The sequence below is a fragment of the Syngnathus scovelli genome, chromosome 13 (assembly GCF_024217435.2).
Source record: "Syngnathus scovelli strain Florida chromosome 13, RoL_Ssco_1.2, whole genome shotgun sequence".
NCBI lineage: Eukaryota > Metazoa > Chordata > Actinopteri > Syngnathiformes > Syngnathidae > Syngnathus > Syngnathus scovelli.
In genome coordinates this window covers 13159286-13180914 of record NC_090859.1, presented here as the reverse complement: position 1 = coordinate 13180914, position 21629 = coordinate 13159286, and the positions used below count along the sequence as shown (strand labels likewise).

The window sequence follows — 21629 nt, the reverse complement described above, 5'->3', positions numbered from 1 at the left end:
TCAAACCTGATGTTTGTCTAATGAGCCTCCTGGTAAATAAAAAACAAAAGTATATGTATATATCCATTTTCTGAACCGCTTAGTCCCCACGGGGGTCCCGGGTGTGCTGGAGCCTAACGGGCAGTAGGCGGGGGACACCCTGAACCGGTTGCCAGCCAATCGCAGGGCACACAGAGACAAACAACCATTTGCACTCGCACCTAGGGACAATTTGGAGTGCTCAATCGGCCTACCAAGCATGTTTTGGGGATGTGGGAGGAAACCGGAGAGCCCGGAGAAAACCCACGCAGGCCCGGGGAGAACATGCAAACTCCACACAGGGAGGGGCAGAGGTGGAATCGAACCCGTACCCTCCTAACTGTGAGGCGGACGTGCTACCCAGTGCACCACCGAGCCGCCATATAGTATATATATTTTTTTAATATATTTTTTTATTTTTACTTTATTTATTTATATATAGGAATATATATATATATATATATATATATATATATATATATATATATATATATATATATATATATATATACATTTATTCAAAAAAATTATATATAAATATATAGTATATATTCAAACAATGTAATGTCCTTGTTCCCTTTCCATCTGGTAAAATTTTTAGTTGGACAAGAGATTCCGCACAGTCTAATTTATTATGCTTATTAGTCAGTATTCAAACATGAAACTGGAACATGCTGGCCAGTTGTTTCAAGCCCGAAAAGAGAGTCAGCAGACTGTCATTGGAGATTTGAGTCCCCAGGTGGGAGCACTTTTCCGTTGCCATATCTCACTCTAAACCTCTGAGCTTGTTAGGATTCCCTGTCACGTTCCATCTTGGCTAAGCTCCCCGAACAGGGCAAGGGGAAATACAGGTTTTAACTTCTTTCAAAAGTAGTTGTTGAGGAAACGATTTATCGCGGGATCCAAGCGGGTGTGAACATCAAATCACATTGAGACATTGCGGCATAAAAGTCATCCGAAAAACACTCAAATGAAGAAAAATGAACAAATCAGCATGTTTAGACTGACTAAATCGTCAAGCTGGATGATGAAGCTACACGGAGGAAAGGAAAACACGTACTTGTCCGATTAAGTTGGAGTGATGCTGACCAGAACACATGCGACTTGTTTTGAGTTTCAGGTCTGACAGATTCGCTTGTCATCAGTGTCTGTTCTGACACAACATATCAATCACCGATTGGTCCTTAACGATTGTCATATATTGGATCAGCCTTTTATTATCCTTGAGCTAAAACTCAAACCTGATTTACATTCATAATATATTATTCATTTTAATCAGTGTGTTTATCCCTTATGATTAAATTTGGATTAGGAATATATGTTTTATTTATTTGAGATACGCAAATGCACGTGTCTGTATTTTTTTTTAAGACATGAGACACATGATGTCCAAGGTCACACTGTAAAATATGTATTTGTAAAGATCACTCCAATATTAATCAGTAGCTCTTAAGGCTTTTTTGGCTGACTTTTTGACACTACTTGAATATGTCGTTAATAATACAAGAAGGAAGTCAAGTCTAATTTCTTATGAAACACATTTCTTGCACGGAGCAATTGAGCAAACAGGGGGCAGTTTGTTTTATTTATTCTGGCCACTAATTCTTTCGCTACCGTATTTTTCGGACCAAAAGGCACAGATATAATTTTTGATCAAAAATTGAAAGTGTGCCTTATAATCAGGAGTGCTTTGTTTTTTGATGTCGAATTGAAAGTTTGACTTATTTGCTGTCCTGGTTTATTTTCTAAAAATGGAAATTTGTCCCATATATTAGGAAATACGGTAATTTATTGTTTTGCACATTATTCTCGTAATTTAGTGGTTACTAATGTAGAGAATTTCTAGATTATCGTCAGGCAAAAATTAAATTTTTCCAAAACTTGTTACCGACGTGAGCATGTCCGCCTCACATTCTTACATACATGTTTGCGGAATATGAAAATTTTAGTCTGTCGAACAAACACTCCCAAAAATAGGCAGATGTGTGAAGCTAGAGGGGATGTCTGTTTAAGTATGCATCATGTTTTTTCCTAAAGCTAAATATTCTTCAAAGAAAAGCAAATCCTAGCATATGCAAAGTAACTGTTTGGATTTCTTCTCTCCAGTTTACGCCCCCGAAACAAGCGAGCCTTGGAAACTGGCACAGTTTTTGGGGCGGCTGGGGGTTGTCCCCGTTTACGGTTGTCCTTTACGACCGAGGATGTTGCTGATGATGCTGCTTTGCTCCACTCACCAAGTATCACCCACCAAATCCTGCTCTGCGAAAGTCGGACACAAGGCAGACAGAAGCACGGAGGCCCGTGTCAGGGCGGGATAAGATGGATCACATCAGGACAACTCGAGCTGACTGTAAATGAGGATCGGAGTAGACAGCGGGGGAGCAGGAACAGGGACGGGGGGGCGGTGTCTGGCTAAGGCAGAACATCAACCCAGATGCTCTTATTTAACATCTCCGAGAATTCACGATGCCTCGAGCCACCACCGGACATTCTGGGATACCTAATCATCAACTTGACTGACAGATATCTTTATTGATCGACACTTGGGAGAGCGATTGGCAGCGTTTTGAGAGAGGGGACAGACAAGATTAATTGACTCTACCCTTGGTTGATCGGTGGCGATAACTCACCTTACCTGAATTTTGTGCAGACAATTTAGACATTTGGTGGATTTCCAGTTTGGAAAACATCCATGAGTTTGATGGAATCCTCATTTCCATCCGGGCATCTTTTTCGAATACCATTTTCCTTGCTAGTATGTTAGCAACAGTTAGCGTTGTCCGAAAATTTTGATTCAGATTCTCTTCTGTAATCGATTCATGCTCAGGCCTCGTCTATACAGTTCGTCTTACCTTGGAGTGGAAGAGCTTCACTCCATGCTCCTTGCTTGGAATAAGACAAATCTGAGGGGGGTCTCCTAAATAAAGCTTTTGCTCGCTGAGTTATTGAATCCAAAGCGGTGCATACCTGCAGTGACACAACGGGACTTGATGGTCTTTTTCTTTAGCACAGCGGCTGAAATACAGTATTAATTATTTGTTCATTTAATAAAGAAAAACTCTTGAGCATTGCTGACAATACTCATCCTAGGCTAGTATCCATTTTAATTTGCAGCAGATACAAAATACCGTCACCGAGGTCATCTTATCGATTCGACGTAAGCTGCCTCCATGTGAGAAACGACATTTATTGACATAATCACAGCATTGCATTTGAAATTGATTTTGCAGGTGGACACACCTTGTAGTTTTTTTTTTTTTTTTTTATATGAACAGCAAGAGAATCTGAAATGCAAATTAGCGTATTTGTCATTCAACCTGAGTGCTGACGTATTCACCGAAAGGTGACGGCTCGATGAACCGTAAAAGTGTCCTCGTCAACTCTCCAAAGCTGAGGAGCAGGAAGTCAGTCTCGTCCATTCAACGGAAAGCCGCGGGAAAAAAAAAAAAAGTTGAAGTACGCAACAAGGAACTTGGCTTGAACATCCAATTTTCTGCTTCAGTAGATGCGAGGCTATGTAAGCAAATGTATGAAGCTGCAAGATTTATACATCTGCAGTCCTCAATTTGGACTACGGACAGAGCGATGGACAGACGGATGAATGGATGATATGTGCGTCTGTTGTTCGCCGCAGCTCCGACTCCACCATCGACAAGCTGTCCAAAAGTAATTTCGAGACTTTAACACCAGAGAATGTTTGACATGTGACATTTCTCTCAACTTCCACATAATTTCACCCACCAAAATTCTTTTTTCCGTTTGATTTTATTGTCAGGGGGAAAAACAAAACATTAGAGGACAACAAATTTGTGCTGACTCATCGTGTCTGTATTTGGAAACTCTCAAAATGAACCTTTATTAGATTTCTTTTTAATCATTTGAGGTAAACAACTCAGTAAATGAACAGTTGGCGCTATTTTTTTAATAGGATGTAAATCTTTAAGGGTTGCTAATGAGAAATCTAAACTTGACACACACACAGTGTGTTCTTCTTTCGAAATGTTTACCGCCGAGCGATTTGGAGAGGCCACGCTAATCCATGTGAGCACATGACAAACCATTTGGAAGAAACCAGACACTGGTACACAAACAAAGCCTCATCTCTGCAAATTAGAGCCTCGTTAGTCTCATTTACGCCACAAATGTGTGTTTCGAATGTTTTTCTTCCCTGCGACGGAGATAATGGCAGGGCTGAAGCTCGCCAACTATAAAGTTGATGCTATGAATTGTGTCAATGTTTCAAATGAAACATTAGCTCCCCAACAGGGAGATGAATCGAGCAGCTTGTATCTAGGCAACAGGAAAACCATAGAACTCTTTTTGATTTTTCTCTTCTTTCCCTCCAGGAAGCGCTTCGTAAATACTCCCTTTTAAATATTTCCAACCCTCAAATTTGTGTCTTACTGTAAAACACGTATGGTGGATTCCTCACGCGGCTGTGTTTTACGTCTCTCCTTGAGCGCTGATGAAATGTTTACCAGTGGAATGATGGCTAGCTGTGTGTGGGAGGACTCACAAGTGATGGGGAGGCAGGAAGAGGAGGCGGATGAGATATAGGTGGAGCTTCATGACACGCAGGCTCAACCCCCACTGAGATAAATCAAAGGCGGGTGCAAAGTTTGCTAGGATAGTGTGCTTTGCCTTGAGCGTGTGTCTACATTTATACAACCCGTGGTGCATCGGGACTGCCAATACCCATCCCCCCCTCCCCCTCCCCTCTCTGGTTTATTAGTCCATCCTCCTTTACATCCACCGGGCCGTCAATTTGCAGCTATTTACCAACATCAGGCTCCACTTATTTCATGATGCTCGGTGTTCAGCCTTGATGCTTCGCAAATGAGTTGCCACAGAAACAAGGCTGCGTGTTTTTCCAGCGAGAGAGCTCGGTTGTCCCGCACGTGTCGGGATTTCTCGTGTCAGTGGTGATTTTTTTGCAAATAAACCGGGGTGACTGATATCTTTCCGTTCTTGTTTGTTCCTGTGGATTTTATCTCTGGTCATTTAGATTCTTATATTGTCAATTAAATGTGAGTCAGTGTTTTGGAAATGATTCCTCCACGGGAATATTACTCATGCCAGAAGAACTTGGTGTCCAAATGGATCGTCTGCAGGTGTTAACTCAATTTTCACAAAGTCAAACATGATCCGAGTTTACAAGCAGTTGAGTCATACACAAATCAAAGTGTTTTTTTTTTTTTTCTTTTTGTCAGTTGCCCACAAACTGTATGCGGACGTGTCCTTGAGCAACAAAGCATCTAATAACTTCTGACGAGCAGATTGGAACTGTGCATGATAGCAACCACCATCTGTTTATCAATAGCCCAATAGGAACATTTTTTTTTCTAGTCCAGAATATTGCTTTCGACTTTATATTTGCCACCAGTCCTAAACAGATTACGGTCTCACACCAATTGTGTTTTTGTTTTGTCCTTTAAGATGTGATTTTCCTCACATCTCCACTCCTCCCAGGCTTTTACTGACAGAGTAGGTGTCAGTGTTCATGTATTACACCCAAGTGGTGGTAAAAGTAGGATGAATAACTGTGCCCACTGGGGTCTTCTTATACATGAAGCATATGTGGGTGTGTCGGGCGACAATCTCATCAACACAAAGGAAATTAGCTCGCACCATCAACACAATATGAGGATTTCTCCATCGCTAACCCACAGTAGACACTCCACAGTCCAGCGCTTCAAAGACTTCCATGAAGCGGCGCGTTAACAGGGTGGTTTCTAAAAATGTCCTGGTGCGGCCCAGTTTTATAACCACCTACGTTGGAGGAATGGGATGAGAGATGTCGGGTGAAATTACTAGGCCGGTTGTTAATTATATTCACGCTACGTTGCACGAGTACGCTCACAGACAAGGCCCGGCTGGAGTGTAAATACAGAGTGGAAATGTATTGGGATCATTCTTGCTTATTTAATTTAATATTACTAAATCAACTCAGAAATACATGAATAGATTCCAAGACACAAAATACATAGTGCTGTATTTACTGGATATCTTCAAGATTTTTTTTTAATATATATATATATATATATATATATATATATATATATATATATATATATATATATATATATATATATATATAAAACACTATTAGCATGACAAATTTAGCCAAAATAAATTAGATTTTTTTTTAAATAAATCAATTATTAAAAATTTTATTTAGTCTAGAGCCATTATGTAACTGTTATATTTTTCATGCATTTTTTTAATTATTTTTTAGAAAGACAACAGAACGCCAATACATACTTTGTTTACTCGATATTGTTTAAAACTCGCATCTGTCACTCTCTGACCAAATTGGAGAAGCATAAGAGAAACTGAGAAGATAAGCAAAGACACCCCTCTAAGCACCTCGACATCCATTAAGGTGGAGATTACAGCTTCAAAGCTAATTATTTTTTTCCCTTTTCTTTTCATGGAGATTGTGCTGAAAATCAAGAAGTGTGGCCCCCTTGCGTTTCAATTTCCTCCCTAATAAATTCACAAGCTTTTATCCCTTGTCTCAATATAATGGCAAATTAAAATTCATTGAGTTTCAGCGTGTTCATTAGGCTCTGAAGGTGAGCTCTCTGTCTGAGGATGCGGTGCTTTAGTAGCACTTGTCTTCTCTCTGAAAGCCAATGACAAATCGAGCCGGTCGGGAATGCAGATTAAGTGCGAGCTCCATATGTTTTGTAGATATCACAAAACGAGATCTATCTGTATATCATTTATAAATATTATAAACGGCATCAGTTTGAGGACTGCCTTGATTGATAATAATTGCCCCTCCCTCAAAAAAAAAAAAAAATCATGTACGTCTGAAATTCCTGCACTCACCTCAATCCAGTAAATTTTCCAAAACTCAGAAGATTACTTTTTCATAAAATATGAATTAAGCAGGTAAGGATTTGAGTCGCCTGCCCTCTCAACTGATAAGACTATCTTGTACTGAGGAAAAGACGGACAAAGAGAACAAGAGCGAGAGAAAACAGCCGAGTTCATCGGATTTTAGCCCGTCGTGAGAGACTTGAGAGACACGTGTGTGATTTAATGGCAGGGTGAATGTGAACGAGGGTTGTGTGTGTGCGTGTAGGGGTTGGAAGGTGATGAGAAAATCAAGGACAGCTGCCCGTGTGCTTTTCCGAACTCTTTTAGGTCAGACTTGCATTTTAATAAGGGCTGCTGAATACCACTGTTTCATCCCCCTGGGGAGGCCAAACACACACACACATAGATGGTTGGCATGTATGCAACCAGTGTACTCAGGCCAGGACTGGAAATTTAAAATAGTCATGTGTGCACGTTGCATAAAATCACAAATGAGTTAAATCACTTTGAGAAACAAAACAACAACTGTGAACGTAAAAAAATTCTGATTTTTAAGACTCACCTGTGATTCAGTTCCCATAAGAATTTTAATGTATTTATTTATTTTCTGCAATTTGTCCTTGGTTCTAAAAATATATTTCCTGCCCATGAAAACATTTTTGACTTCTATTATGCAGAAATGTGCACATAGCAAGCATGTCAAGCTGATCGCCAGACACAATGCAAGGGCCAATCACGTCCAAAACAGACTCCAAAGCAATTTTATCAAAATGCTCGGTAAGGTTCTGAGGTGTCATTGCATTCCTCTCTTCTGTCTCAGCTGTAATATTTGATGGAAAGAATTTCAGAAAGTGGAAACCATCCTTTTCTTTCCAAAAAGTAGGTCGGGTGAGTTAAGCGTACAGAAGCGAGCCTCCACAAGCCGATGTTAAACTCGTAGCTTAGAGTGGGAGGTAAGCGCAAGCACGTGCAGGGACAGTCAAACACTGCGGGGCTTTATGGATGTCATCCAGACACGAATCAAAAGCAGAAAAAAAGTGCTACAATTGTGGCCAAAATTAAAATAGGAGCGTATAAAATCAAAGTAATCATCAAAACCGAGACAAAATTATATATTTTTTACTGAATATTGATGTTAGCAGTGGCTTTGGTCTTACGAATAAAGTGATACTTCAGTGCACCACTAGAGGGAGCCGGCTGCCTCCATCGAGACACTTTGTAGAATCGCTGTGTTAGATCAATGATTGACTCATACTGAGTAGTTTTGATAAAAGTCTTTCAGTCCATAATATTCATGTATCCACACGCCTGCATGCATGCCGCTCGCTGTTGCTATCGATCTGATGTTTTCAAAGCGGGGGAAGATGCTCCCATGCTGTGATGCACTCGTTTGATTGCCGCCGCCACACTCGCAAAAATTCCAGATTGTCAAAATTATATTTCACTCGGATCGTTTTTTTTTTTTTTTTGTCCGTATTGAAAATCCATGCGTGTATACTTTTAAAATATGCAACGCATATATGTTTTCTTTACTGGACTAGCTCGCAAATGCCGTAGGGAACAAACTGATATGTTGACCTTTTAAGCTGACAAGTGTGTAATATGATTGCATTCCACGTCCATTCTATTTTCTTGAGATGTTTTTTTTATTCTTTTTGAAAGGGAATAAGATTGCTTGCGATAGCACTTGGCTTTTAACGCAAGATGAAACAGCACAACGCCGCGATGGAAGATAAATCCAGTCGGATCAGATTTGCATTATTCTTTATGTTGCTGTTGACCCCCCCAGCCCTTCCCCCAGCCCTTCCCCTCCCTGAGATTCCATTCCAGTTGCAATTAATAATCTGTCACAATCTATTGATAGACCTTCTTGGCTCTACAGAGTCAATGACCGTGTCTTTATGATTACGCAAGACGTGTCTCGTTCATGTCTTGGGTGTTAATTCACCCCTAGCCCCGCCCCCTTACCCACACAATGCATTTCATTTTTAGTCCTTCCACAGGACACCTCATGTATCGGCCCCAGACTCATCTGGCTGCATTATTGAAATTGCCCAATGGGTATTGACAGCGTAATTTAATGAATTAAAGTGGACATAGCTGACTCAATTCAATCAATAGCGAGCCCCCCTGTGGAGCCCTTTTTGCTCCCCGTGCCAAAAAGTGCAGAGTCGGGGAGATGGTAAGACAAGAGATAGAGGGGAAATTAAAAGTTGGGTAGTCGGGGAGATACTGCAAATCCCAAATCCACTGAAACTTTTACTTCTTCCTGATGACAAACGAGAAGGTTCTTTCCTCAACCGTGTCAGTCAGTAGCGATGTTGTTCATAGCTGCTCTTGTCAGAATTTCCTGGTCCAGTTTTCTGTTTTGTATTTTCCTGCCTTGACTGGAACGGCTTTGCTTGTCGTGTCATACTTGTGGCTGACTGCATGATGGATTGTATTCTGGTTAGAGCTCTGCTCGGTTTGAGGCACACAGCTGGGAAGCGAGCACCCCCGGTGCCTCGCAATCTACCCGTCACGTTGCTCACCCTGCTCAAGTCACCTTGTATTACGTGTATTTTTCCTCCTGCCAGCTTTTTTTTTTTTGGCGGAAAAAACATCCGATGTATTTGTAGGCTTGACACCGGCTATCAACTGCACAATATGCATCCGGTGGCTCCTCTGAGGAAACTTCCCTTTCAATTTCGTCCCCCGGTAACCACGTGAACTGGAATTGTTTCGACCGGTCGCTAGGGTTGTTTTCACCTTTCCGCTTTGTCTCGTATTACATCTCACTAATCTAAATATCTGCAGTTGGACAGTGTGTTAAAATGTAGATATGCTAAAAATGCCTTTTCAGGCTCCGGTAATAGGTCGCCGGGTTGATTGACAGGCCTATTCTCTTTTCGGCATGAGTGACAAGTCTGCAGTTACTGCCGCAACACAGGAAATTAGAGTGGAATTACAATTGCAACCGTGTCACCTCCTCGGGGAAAAGAGAAAGGGAAACATAATATCGGTTGCCTTTCACACACACTCACACACATTTATCTGAATTATGGTTTGGTGGTTGCCCTTCCAGAGAATACCTTGTTAAACTAGTCTGGCTGAACTCAATCCATCTTTTGTCTTTTGGTAATGAGCCTCATGTGAGTCAGCTAATGATCACGATTTTACTTTTTGGCAATTTGAGCACAAGGGGGAAGGCAAAGTTGCTCGGCTAATGTAACGTCCTGTGGGAAGTTGTGTATATGTGTGTGAAGGGTTTGCTAGAAAGGACTGCCTTAATATTTTAGTGTTTTGTGGCTCTCTTTAAAATAGATGAAGACAGAGGGCGACTCTTTGTGTAGGTGTGTTTTTACAGGGAAAAAAAAAATACAAATGGGGGAGAAGTCAAGCGTGCTAATATGACTTGGCGCGAGCACGCTATTCCACACCTCTACTGTACCGGGCTCCGATGATCACTTATCCCATCATTCTTGAATTAGATTTTTTTTTTTTGGTGCAATTAAAATGCTTTAAATTTCTCAAAAATCAATCATTGAGCTACCCTTCAATCCCAAATTAATATATTGCAATCTTGGGTAAAAGCGATCTAAGTGCTACTAGCTGTAGGTCTGTTTAATGTTTATTTACTACCACGCTACTTTTATTGCACGTGGTGGCGATGGCTGGTCTGTTTACGAGTTCGGGGAAAAAGCTCTTGACACCTTGTATAAATTCTGACATGAAAAATTCCTTCTGTCTTTAATGCAAATCATCCTGGCAGACTAATTTAACCATGATAAAAAAACCAGACCACTCAAGGGTTGTTACATGCCACCGTAATCTTTAACAGGGGATGCATTAGAGAGGGAATCGGTTGAAATCTCGCAGCATTCAATTTACAGACGGACAGCTCTAGATCTTCAGATTACGAGGAATGGATGCTATTTGAAGCCTTCGGGGAGCAAACCGAGACAAGAGACAGGGGCAGTTAGTGTCCGGACACAGCCCCGGGGTCATTTTGTGGCAAAACAAGGTGAAAGGTTTCGGACCGTGAGACAGATCCATCTCTCGGGTGTTAAGCAGCAGCTGGACGAGTGCAAAGGCGCTATAATGAACTCGATTGAAGGTGAGCGGGAGCCAGGTGGCGAGCCTTTCATGAGTGGACAAAAGGCAATCAGCCTTGTGCCCCCATTGTTTGTGTGTGTGTGTGTGCATGTGTGTGTGAGAAGCACAGAAAAAGATTTAGGTTGAAATGTTGGATTATATTGAAAATTCCTTCCAAGAAAGTAGAAGTCATCCCCCCCCCCCCTCCCCTCACGTTGAGTCAATACACAAATGATCCACTTTGAAATTGATAGTTTAACTCGCCGTCGTCATCTGCACCAAAAGGCTTTCTGGAATTGTCATTGATCTATTTGTTTCCGATGCTGCGTTTAATGATCTTCCCGTTTTGGTCTTCCAGCGTAAGCTCTTGAGCTGGCCTGTTCCGATGAGTAATGACAAGTGCTACATTGCCCTAAAGATGTGTCATATTGCCAGGAAAAAAAATGGTGATTGTTTTCTTCCTTGAGATGGCCCTCGCAACCTTAGCACAGCACTTTGCTGCAGTGCTTGCGTATTGGCCCGTGAATCTTCTTAACTGCGGCTCAACTACGAGATGACACAATTATATACTATGAGTATATGGTCAAATCACTGTTTGTGACAGCAAGCCACAATTTTTACTCTCTTAACAACCGCCACTGATGGGTTTCTTTTACTCAGCTCCACCCTTTAATCTGACTGCTTTTTTTCCCCCCTCAAATTCCGGTTTTGCCCTGATGGAACCGGTTCCAGTGTTTCTCTTGACTTTGCTGGAATGTAACTTTTTAGTCATGTTTTGTAGAATTAACATACCGTATTTTCCGGACTATAAGGCGCACCTAAAAACCTAAAAAGCCGACAGTGCGCCTTATAGTCCGGTGCGCCTTATATATGGACCAAATTCCTAAATTTAAACTGGCCCGAAGCATGAAATCAATCATAAGTGGCCCGCTGAAGACTATGAATCATGAAACAAAAAGACTATGGATCATTATTTTGCGACTATAAAGTCTGAAGTTGAAATACAAAAGATAAAATGGAAAATCTGACATGATGCATTAATGGTGCGCCTTATAGCCCAGTGCGCCTTATATAAGGACAACGTTTTAAAATGGGCCATTCATTGAAGGCGCGTCTTATAGTCCGGAAAATACGATAATGACATTATGCTGACGCTGCTATGTCGCAATTCATCAATCATGGGAATAAATTTGTCAGGCTAAACTGTTTTTAATTGCTGCTGCAGGTAATTCATTCTCAAAATAAGTAATAATAAAGCATTACAAAAAATCGTTCAAAAGGGATTTCTATTTTATCCCCCAATACATCCTTGAAATTCACCTGTGTGCCCACTGAGTTTTTTTTTTTTTTTTCTCGTGTGTGAGATGTATGTCCAATTTCCACCGGTCAACAGGTTAAAGGTGAAGGTTCTCACGTCTTCTGTTGTACAGAAGAAGCTATCATCGTCTTTACAAGGCTTCTCTGCCCTGGCAATTCAGCAAATAAGGAACTGAGTGACTTTTATCAGCGTTTCAAGGCTCCCCTATGAAGCCCCCTTCTCAGGAAATGGAGAAGGAAGTGAAAGTTTGTGCACCGCCTGTTATCAGATACACACTCGTTGCTCTGGGATATGAAATCCAAATAAGACATCTGGCAAAAAAAATACCTGGAGAGTCACTTCAGAGGAGAAAAGGCGCTAGTTGATTGATTCCAAGATTGGTATTTGAAGAAGTTGCTATTTGGGGGTTGTCACAGGCGCGTGGTTAACATCGCCAAATTGCATGCAGCTGTTCTCACCACCGCGGAAACAAATAACCAATTACAAAGTCATTTGGTTAAAGAGGATATGTAACCCGCAAAGGACGCTCGATCCGTAACACTTGCTGTGACGGATAATTACGACACGAGGACCTGCAAAACGCAAACATAACTCGCTTTCCAATCTGAAGAGACATCACAGACAAACCGGTGTTGGGATTTTCCGGCCAGAATCCCAACACCGTCATTCCGGAACACTTCTTGGATGCCAGACCATAATTACGGTCAGGGAATGGCGAATGACGGGTATTTCAGGCATAGAGGTCGTTTCCTTATGAGTGTTATCTGAATGAATTCTGTTCAGCATATTTCCAAGGCCAAATTATTTGGTTTTGATTCTTTGGCTTGGGTTTAATTAGCATTAGCGTAGAAGGTAATTGTATTAGCAGTGTTGATACGGTTGGAATTGGGTCCAATGGGTTCATTTAAAACATATTATTTTTTAGATGTAACAGTGCCTGACCATTAAGGACTTTACGGGTGATGAGAAGAACTAAGATTTCAATTTGAAACGTTCTTTAAAATCCAGCACCATCCATCTTTCAAGTGATTACGGTTCGGAACAGTTGGTAATTGCTTGTGACAGCCAACACGGAAAACTAAGGCAGATGTCACGAGTTACTGTCGTTGCCAGTCAGGAGACATTATGCAACTTTAATGATGACTTTTGTTAAGCTTGACTTGAGTCTAGTCAAAGATGATTTGGCGTTCTTGCATGAGCTGCATCTGAAGGAGCTCCAAGAATATCTCTTCATTTTGGATTGAGACGAATTATAGGAAATTTAGTTGGACCGAACGGGAACAAAAATTGAAAAAGTAGAACGGTCACTATTGTTCTTTGTGTTTGTACACAGAAAATACTCAAGAGCAGTCACAGCAGTGACAAAAAAAAATCTAGTTTAATAACTTTAATGTAAGACTTCATTTCTCGTGTATGATTTCCGAGCAAATTCCCAGGAGAATAAATGGAATATTTCAATCTGTCCTTCATCCTCACATCCGCAGCCCACAGCACTCACACTCGCTTATACTGTTGCTCTTTCTCTCCCTCTGGTTTGTTTCTCAGAACAATTTACAGTGACAGCAGCAGAAGTCAACAGATTGCAACGCCTACTCGTATCCCTCGGCTCATTAACATTCTGACAGTGCAGTTCTTGTTCCAGCGCACACCGCCTAAACCCACTGTCCTTTTACTTTTTGCTCGAACCTATTTGAAATCAAATGACTCGAATGATGTAACATAAGCTTTAAAGGAAAAAAAAAAATCAGCCATTCCCGAGAGTTCACCCCAACTTAGTTCACTTGGTAATTGCAGGGCACATACAGACAATTTTCAGTCTTCACCTAATAAATTACAGAAGGTCTAAAGCTGTAACCTCATCTCATACTCCCCCAAGGCCTTAAAAAAAAATTTCACCATTAGTATACCGATTGTTTTTTTTATTTTTTGTCTTCTAGAAGATACAATCCCCTCCCCAACTCATCAGGCTGCTAATAACGGTCATCCAAAAGAAAAGGGTAAAAATAAGGTCAGTAGAGTTGGCTCGGCTGAGTCATCCAGGGAGAGCAAATTGGTTTTTACCGATCTGCCTTGTGAACTCGGAGACAAAAAAAAAGTCACTAACCTTCTCATCCAAAAAAAAATAAAAAATCTAAATGATTTGCAACTTTAACATGAAAGGGCTTAAATGCACAAATATGGTCTAGCTGAATAATTCCATTAGGAAAGAGTCAATGTTCATTTGGAGCGTAATTAGGACCGCTCTCTCCCAGACATGTTGCTCCGATTGATAGTCAAATTGGAGGAGATTGTGTTTACGTTTTCTTTCCAACCTAGTTAGGAATTTGGCTCTTATCTTGTCGTCCTCATCTCTTCCCTGAAAGCCAGCTCACGAATAAAGCCAAAGATTGATTCTTTCAACTGGAGACACAAATATGCATATTGTTGTCTCTAAATAAATAATCCTGCCACTCATTTTTCTTTTTCAAAGAATTGACCAAAATTTCTATTCCATAAACTATTCTTGTAAGAAAATTTCCAAGTTGAAAGCATTCCAATGTAGCTCTTTCAATTATCTTTTGTGTTTGCTTTAGTTTGGATGTTTTTTTTCCGCTAGAGAAGAGGCACGATATCAAGATCTTACCACGATCCTTGAAATATTTTTTCGCCTCAAGGCCTCAACCGGCATTATTTGGCACAAAGGAAGTGAGCTAAGGGTGCCCTCCAGTGCAGCGACTCGTGTACTCAACTAACTTATTGTTGCTGCTTTTATAATTACTTGTTGACATGTAAAGCGCTCACTTTTATTCAACTTTGTTTAATTATGCGTTTATTTAATTGCTATTGCAGCGTAGGTGTTCTTTGTCTTACAACGCATACAATTCAGACTACAAACATATTCCTATATTTTGCCCATTGTCCTTTTCGGATTAGGTGGTTCTTATATGACATGCAAATACTGTAATGTGTTCACTCTCGTGTTATTTTCTCCACGTCTCCACCCACACGGTCACATCTGCCCCCGTAACTACGTTATCTAGCAAAAAGCAGCAGGGGATGAACAAAGAGGCGGAACGGAAATGTGCCGTAATGGTTGCATTTAGCTTTGAGTCTCCACAAGGCCGACGGAGCCGACAACAGGTCACCGTGCCTCATCTGTATATAATCATCTCTTTTATCCATGACTTTAAATCCACAAAAAAGTCGCATTTGTAGTCTGTTGTCGGTCTCGGCTGACAATTTAAAGCGAGCGCGTCGTGGCAGTTTGACTTGATGTTTGTCACCAAAGTATTTGCTGTGCTTTTGTCTTGAGGCGCGCTTTGGGCGTCGCTACTAAAATAAGAAATAGAAGCTTCACAAACGGAATGAGGAATATTAACGGATAAAAGACTTCATAGGGAATCATTGTACCTAAGAATTGATTGACATGTCAAAAAAAAAGTCATTTGTGCATTTTTACCAGAAATTAATAATTCAGTTTAACTGTATTTGGAATACGATAAAATAGAATATTGAAATGAACCCATTCAGTGCCATTGATGGTTATAGACGTCAAAGATGTTTGGCAGTGAATGAGTTAAAAGGGTGAAATGGACTTGGCCTTTAAATGGATGCTATCACCTTTGGATGGGATTTATACGCAGAAAGAAGAAACGAGAAGGGAGAAAAGGAGAGCAAACGTGACATGAGAATAGCTTTCCATGACGGCCGCCCCCCTAACAATAGTCCTGTCATCGCCTTCCAAAGAGCAGATACCCAGATTCCGACGAAAGGATGTCAGGGGTGAAATAAATCACCAGGCCAATTTACTTGAGGAAGGTGAAATTCCTACAGTAAAGGCTGAGCCGTGAGAATCGCTGACATCTCTGAGTGGAGATTTTCTTTCGTCTTTTCTTGACATTTTGATTCATTAGACCTGTGCATTTCTTTGCTGCATTGGGGAGAGACTCAAAAAAAGAGATGAGAAAAAGTCCTCCATGTAAAAATTTGATTTGATGGAAGCATTGTGTAAAATTGTGAGGGATGTTTTCTGGAGTGAAAAGTTTGAAAAAGCTTTTTTTGTGTGCTTAGGAGAGAAGGCGTGTCCAAACTTGTGGGTGGTAGGCTACTGGATAAAAGATTGGAAATGGAAATATTTGAAGCATTTTTTGTTGGTCAGAAATGATTTTTGACAATGTGTGAAATAATGATGATAATTTAGCCTCTGAAATACAAAAGCAGTTTTGCCTCAATTCTTCGGAGACTGGCAGCGACTTTCTCGTCGCTCTCCCTGCCACCGTCAATCTTTTTTTTTTTCCCGGGGTCGTGTTGCAACCAAAAATTGGGCACCTACCTGAAAATCATAATCTTAATCATAATAAATCATAATCTTATGACTTGATGACATCCAATTCAAATGCACTCCCGTCAGACTCATTAAGACAAAAGTTTAAGAATAAAACTGAAAAAAAAATGGAACAATTGAACTATTGTCTTGACTCCAACGCGACTTAGTAGAGGATCCAATTTTTTGGAGTGCACCTAAATTTTTTGGGACCCTATTGTGAAGCTATTTTGACAAGTCACATGACACTAGATAGAGAACGAATTTTAATGAGGTGATTTCCCCTGGCAGACAACCAATCATGTCGTGACGCTTAAGCGTGCATACCTCTGCCAAGGGAAAAAAAAAAAAAAAACATTCTTAACAGCTTTTTTTTCCCCGCCTGCACTTTGTGACCATTATTTTTTTTTTCCGTGGCGCATTGCTGCTCTGAGCAAGCAAACTAAAAGAATTGATTTTCTACCCTCAAGGGAAGCTTGCGTGCAGATACGCACTACTTACATAGAATATTTAAAATCCGTTTCTATTTCTTGTATTTTGGCCCTTTTCCAATGTCGGTGGCTGTCAGCAAAAAAAAAAACACAAGAATGCGCCGCCGATGTTACACAAGTTACTGAGACACCGTCACCTCACTTGGATTTTAATGAGACATCCATTGCACATTCTTGCCAAGACCTCGTTAATATGTGCATAAGATAAGGGGAAAAAAAAAAAAAACTCACTGTCCCTCTATCTGAGTTGGTTCACCACACTCGGGATGTTTCGAGATGCGACCACTCCACCACCCAAGCCTTAATTCATCTCATGGCCACATATTTTTTGCCTTGATGACCCGTACATGACCATGTAACCAGACAAGCACGACAAGAAAAGGCTTTGTGAATCCCCCCCATCCATAATTCACTTACTACCAGGATGTCATTTAGCTCAGAGAGACTGACATGGCTTTGAAAGTAAAGTAGAAAGAGCAATTACCTTGGGAGATATTCAGTCAAAAGGAAAAAGCCCAGAGCTGCTTTCCTATCTACAATGACACACAGGAAGTGAACGATCAGAATCGTCAGAGGAGTGAAAGACGAGGTCTTTTCATTTCTCGCCTTTTCTTTCTCCATCTTGCTATTATATTGTTTATTGACACACGACAACAGTTACATTGTGACATCACAACGTGATATGTTGTGTTGACAATAATCTGGAGTTCGATAAGAAGCTGGGACCTAAATTGTCTTTTTGTTCAATTCAAATTTATGGAGCTGATTTTTCTTTGGAGAACTCAATTCATAAAATGGATCATTCCAAGACTGTGATCTTTTCCGTACAGGTGAAATAATTTAAAAGCGTCGCGACGATTGCGTCTAGCTAGATACAAGGCACAACATGTGTTTCCCCTCAACCTGCTGAAAAGAATGTATCGCAATTGTCAAAGAGAGACGTTTACACGGGAAAAACGCCATTTAGCTCAAAGCCCTGCTGTGCACAAGTGTCTCCGAGCTGCTATGTGCATTTTCTGAATGAATACATTAATTTCCCGGCATCAAAAGATTGTTTGCCGGGGAAGGAACAGATGGATAAATAGATAAACTCACTCAGGAAAAAAAAAAAAAAAAATCTCAACAATTGAATTGGACATAGTGAAAATTGGCTACACTTTTTCCCGTGGGACTATTTAATTAATCAAATTGACGAGGATAAACAAAAAAATCTTGGCAGAGGTAGTCAAGTTTTCATGCTAGGTCTTGAATATAATTTTAGCTACATGATTTAGGAATTTAATCTAAATATACATGCTTAATTTGAAGATGAGGCATGGTGACCTTTGTAGTTGTTGCATATTCTAAATTGGAATCAAAAATATCATAAACAAGTGGTGCTGATTGGCATTTTCACCAAAGGCAATCTAAATAGCGTTGCTCCATTACAATAGCTGATGATGAAATATTTATCAGGGATTTGAGGATCCAGGCAGTTTTTAATTAACATTTAGTAAACAGGCATCAAACAAGGTTCCTTCACTGCTGTGGGTCCTGCAATTTGCTTGTCGGTGTTTGCAGCTGCTTTGCACATTTTCAGAAGAGCATGCATGGCAACTTGCTTTAATGTGACTCATGATGATACATCGGCCCGAGCTGTTTGTTTGTGTGTGCGTGTGTTTTTTTTGCGCTTGATAAAGCCAATCGGTAATTGAAACAATGCTGGACATGCAAAAGTGCAAATTAAGCTCGATTTAAAGTTGGGGGAGTTGCGAATCGGAGCCAATCGAGTACTATTAGTCATGAAGGTTACGTGATGGATGGATGGATGGATGGATGGATGGATGGATGGATGGATGGATGGATGGATGGATGGATGGATGGATGGATGGATGGATGGATGGATGGATGGATGGATGGAATTCATGATTGAATGCCCAATCCTGCTTTGGCACACTTGTTTGTTTGCAAAAGCAAATGTCCATATGATAAAGAAAGGACATCTGTATCTGAATATTTTTAAGGAGAGGGGAAAGAGGTTCTGCGTATCACTTCTGGCTGCTGCCCAACTCCTTCTAACATAGTGCATCTTATTAGTTACAGCCTTTAAAAGCCTCTGGTTGCCTTTCCAGGCACACTCCATCCCCCCCCCCAATATTCATGATTAGTGTGGAACTGATGTTCTCATTGTTGAACCACAGTTGATGTCGGGTCACGCTCATTACTCACACACTCTGTTGCCATTTCTGGAAGCAGCGCATTAAGGCTGGCTTTTCGAAGTTGCTATGAGAATAAAAATCTGAAGACCCTTACATGACTCATGTGTATCATGAATATTATAGATTTTTTTTTTCTTTTATAGGATGAAATTTGCTACTAGGTTTATATACAAAGTCAGCTCCGATAACTCACCAGACAAAATGGCTGTTGAGATTTCAGTAACATTTCAAGGCCCATTTATGATGTTCATCATATGTATCAAAGTGGGAGTCTTATAAAGTGCTGACCATGAGGCCCTCATCGATGCACAAAAGAAGGTACCTTGATTCTGCTCTATACACTCCAGATATTGTTAACCTTGTTGGCAAGACTTTAATCCAGATACAAAAGTGTCATTATGGAATTAGTGAGAGGCTCGCTACACGAGGATCAGCATGAATATGAACATCGACAGCTTTACGTTTATAGTCAGCAAGGTCAGGGAGGGTCGCGACATCCTTTTAGCTTACACTTTAGTCCGTGACTAAACTCTCGGATACCTCGTCTATCTCGACAGCATCGACGGCTTTTCATTATTTGTTTCTGCAAACTGAAATATCTTAATATATGTAGAACTAGCGTTTTAAATTCAGTAACTTTTCCTGCTAAAAAACAAAAAAACAGCTATTTATTATTTTCTATTATACTCAGGTTGTTGTTATGCTGCCGTTTGCATTATTTTGAAGCCCAGCATGTAATTGGCGCTCATTGTTATATACTCCAGTCTTGCTGATATTTACCAACAAAATATTCCCTGACAGAAAATATAGCTACTATATAAATATAGTTGGATGCCTTTGAGACCGATTGTTTCAGAGCTTTGGGACTGAAGGTCACCAAAGGTATACAGAGGCAGGATCCAGGTGGAGGCGGGTTGCCAGTCATTGTGAGGAGAAGCGCAAATATTGGTGGCAAGCATCCAAAGGATCAAAATATGCGTACAGCGCCGCAGCGCGTGTGGTTCCGTTATTTTTGCGCCTTTATGGAAATAACTCGCGACGTGCACAGTAAGCAATCGAAAAACTCGGCCAAACAATTCTCTCATACATAATGCAACTAAGTCTGTGTGGGAAGTTTGACGCAAAAACGATGACTTCTTGAAAAAATATTTTTTAAATATTTTGCCATTGAACTCAACATTCATTTCCACATCTGATTGTCAGTATAAAAAAAAAATCTTCATGCTTGAAGGACAAGGACAGAACAATTATAAGTTTCATCAAAATATATTTACATGTGCCTTTGTAGCCATTTTTGGACTTATTCCGCACAAGGGCGAATTAATGACCTGGCACTTTGATAGCGTCCACCGAGACGCTTTGGAGTTAATATCAGTTAATTAATTCAATGCACTGGGCAGGGAGCCGTGAGCGAGGTGGACCACGACGTACGTGCGTACGTGCGTGCGTGTAACGGCAGCTGAGGTGGCGGCGTGGCCGCTGAGGCCAAGTTGGTGAAGGGTTTAAACTGAGAGCGAAATCATGAGAGTAATCCACTGAGTGGCTATAATGTAATGAGTCAGCTCCACTTAATGGAGATCATTTGAGGAGGAAGAAGGAGGTTGAGGAAGCAAGAGAGGTGATGGTTAAGGAGATTCTCGCTTGACAGAAAGACGAGGTCTGCTATCCTTCTTAAAAGCCAACCAGACACTAGCTCGCGGTGGCTGTTTTATAACATTACATCACTGCAGTGTTGCACAATTGTAGAATTATAGTGCGGCACGACTTGAGATAATCATGTTATGCTCTAGCTTGAGGCTAGGAGTAACCGTTTTTATTTAAAACAGACCTAATGTTGCAGATGCTTTCTGCGAAGGCTTTGGCATAGAGAGCAGTGGTCTGGGGTAATTCCTGAACCAACTGCATCATGTCGGCATAATCAGCATGATTGAGGATACAAGCGATGTTTTATTTTGGTGAGTTCCTAGAACTGTCTAGAATGATTTTATTTATTGTCTTGCTACTGCATTCCTACTCCAATCTAGATTTTGTTTCTGTGCTCCCTGAGATTCGGGTACCGTATTTTCCGCACTATAAGTTGCACCTAAAAACCTCCAATTTTCTCAAAAGCCGACAGTGCGCCTTATAATCAGGTGCGCCTTATATATGGATCAATATTGAGCCACTACAGCAGGTGTGTCCAAAGTCCGGCCCGTGGGCCAAATGTATATATCTTGTATATGGACAAAGTTTTTAAATGGGCCATTCATTGAAGGTGCGCCTTATACTCCGGTGCGCCTTATAGTGTGGAAAATACGGGAGTCTACTTTTTAAAATCCATGTGGAAGGATCTTCCGCTGATTTTTGTTGCCTGTGTGCACATATTTGATAATGTTTTTCTGATCCAAGTCATCTGCCACCTT

General features: G+C 40.7%; 1 protein-coding gene across 2 annotated transcripts in view; it reads left to right on the top strand.

Moving 5' to 3' along the window:
• LOC125979660 (leucine-rich repeat transmembrane neuronal protein 4) overlaps window positions 1-21629 on the top strand; it is a 42547-nt gene that overhangs the window by 16075 nt on the left and 4843 nt on the right. The gene's annotated exons all lie outside the window — the stretch shown is intronic.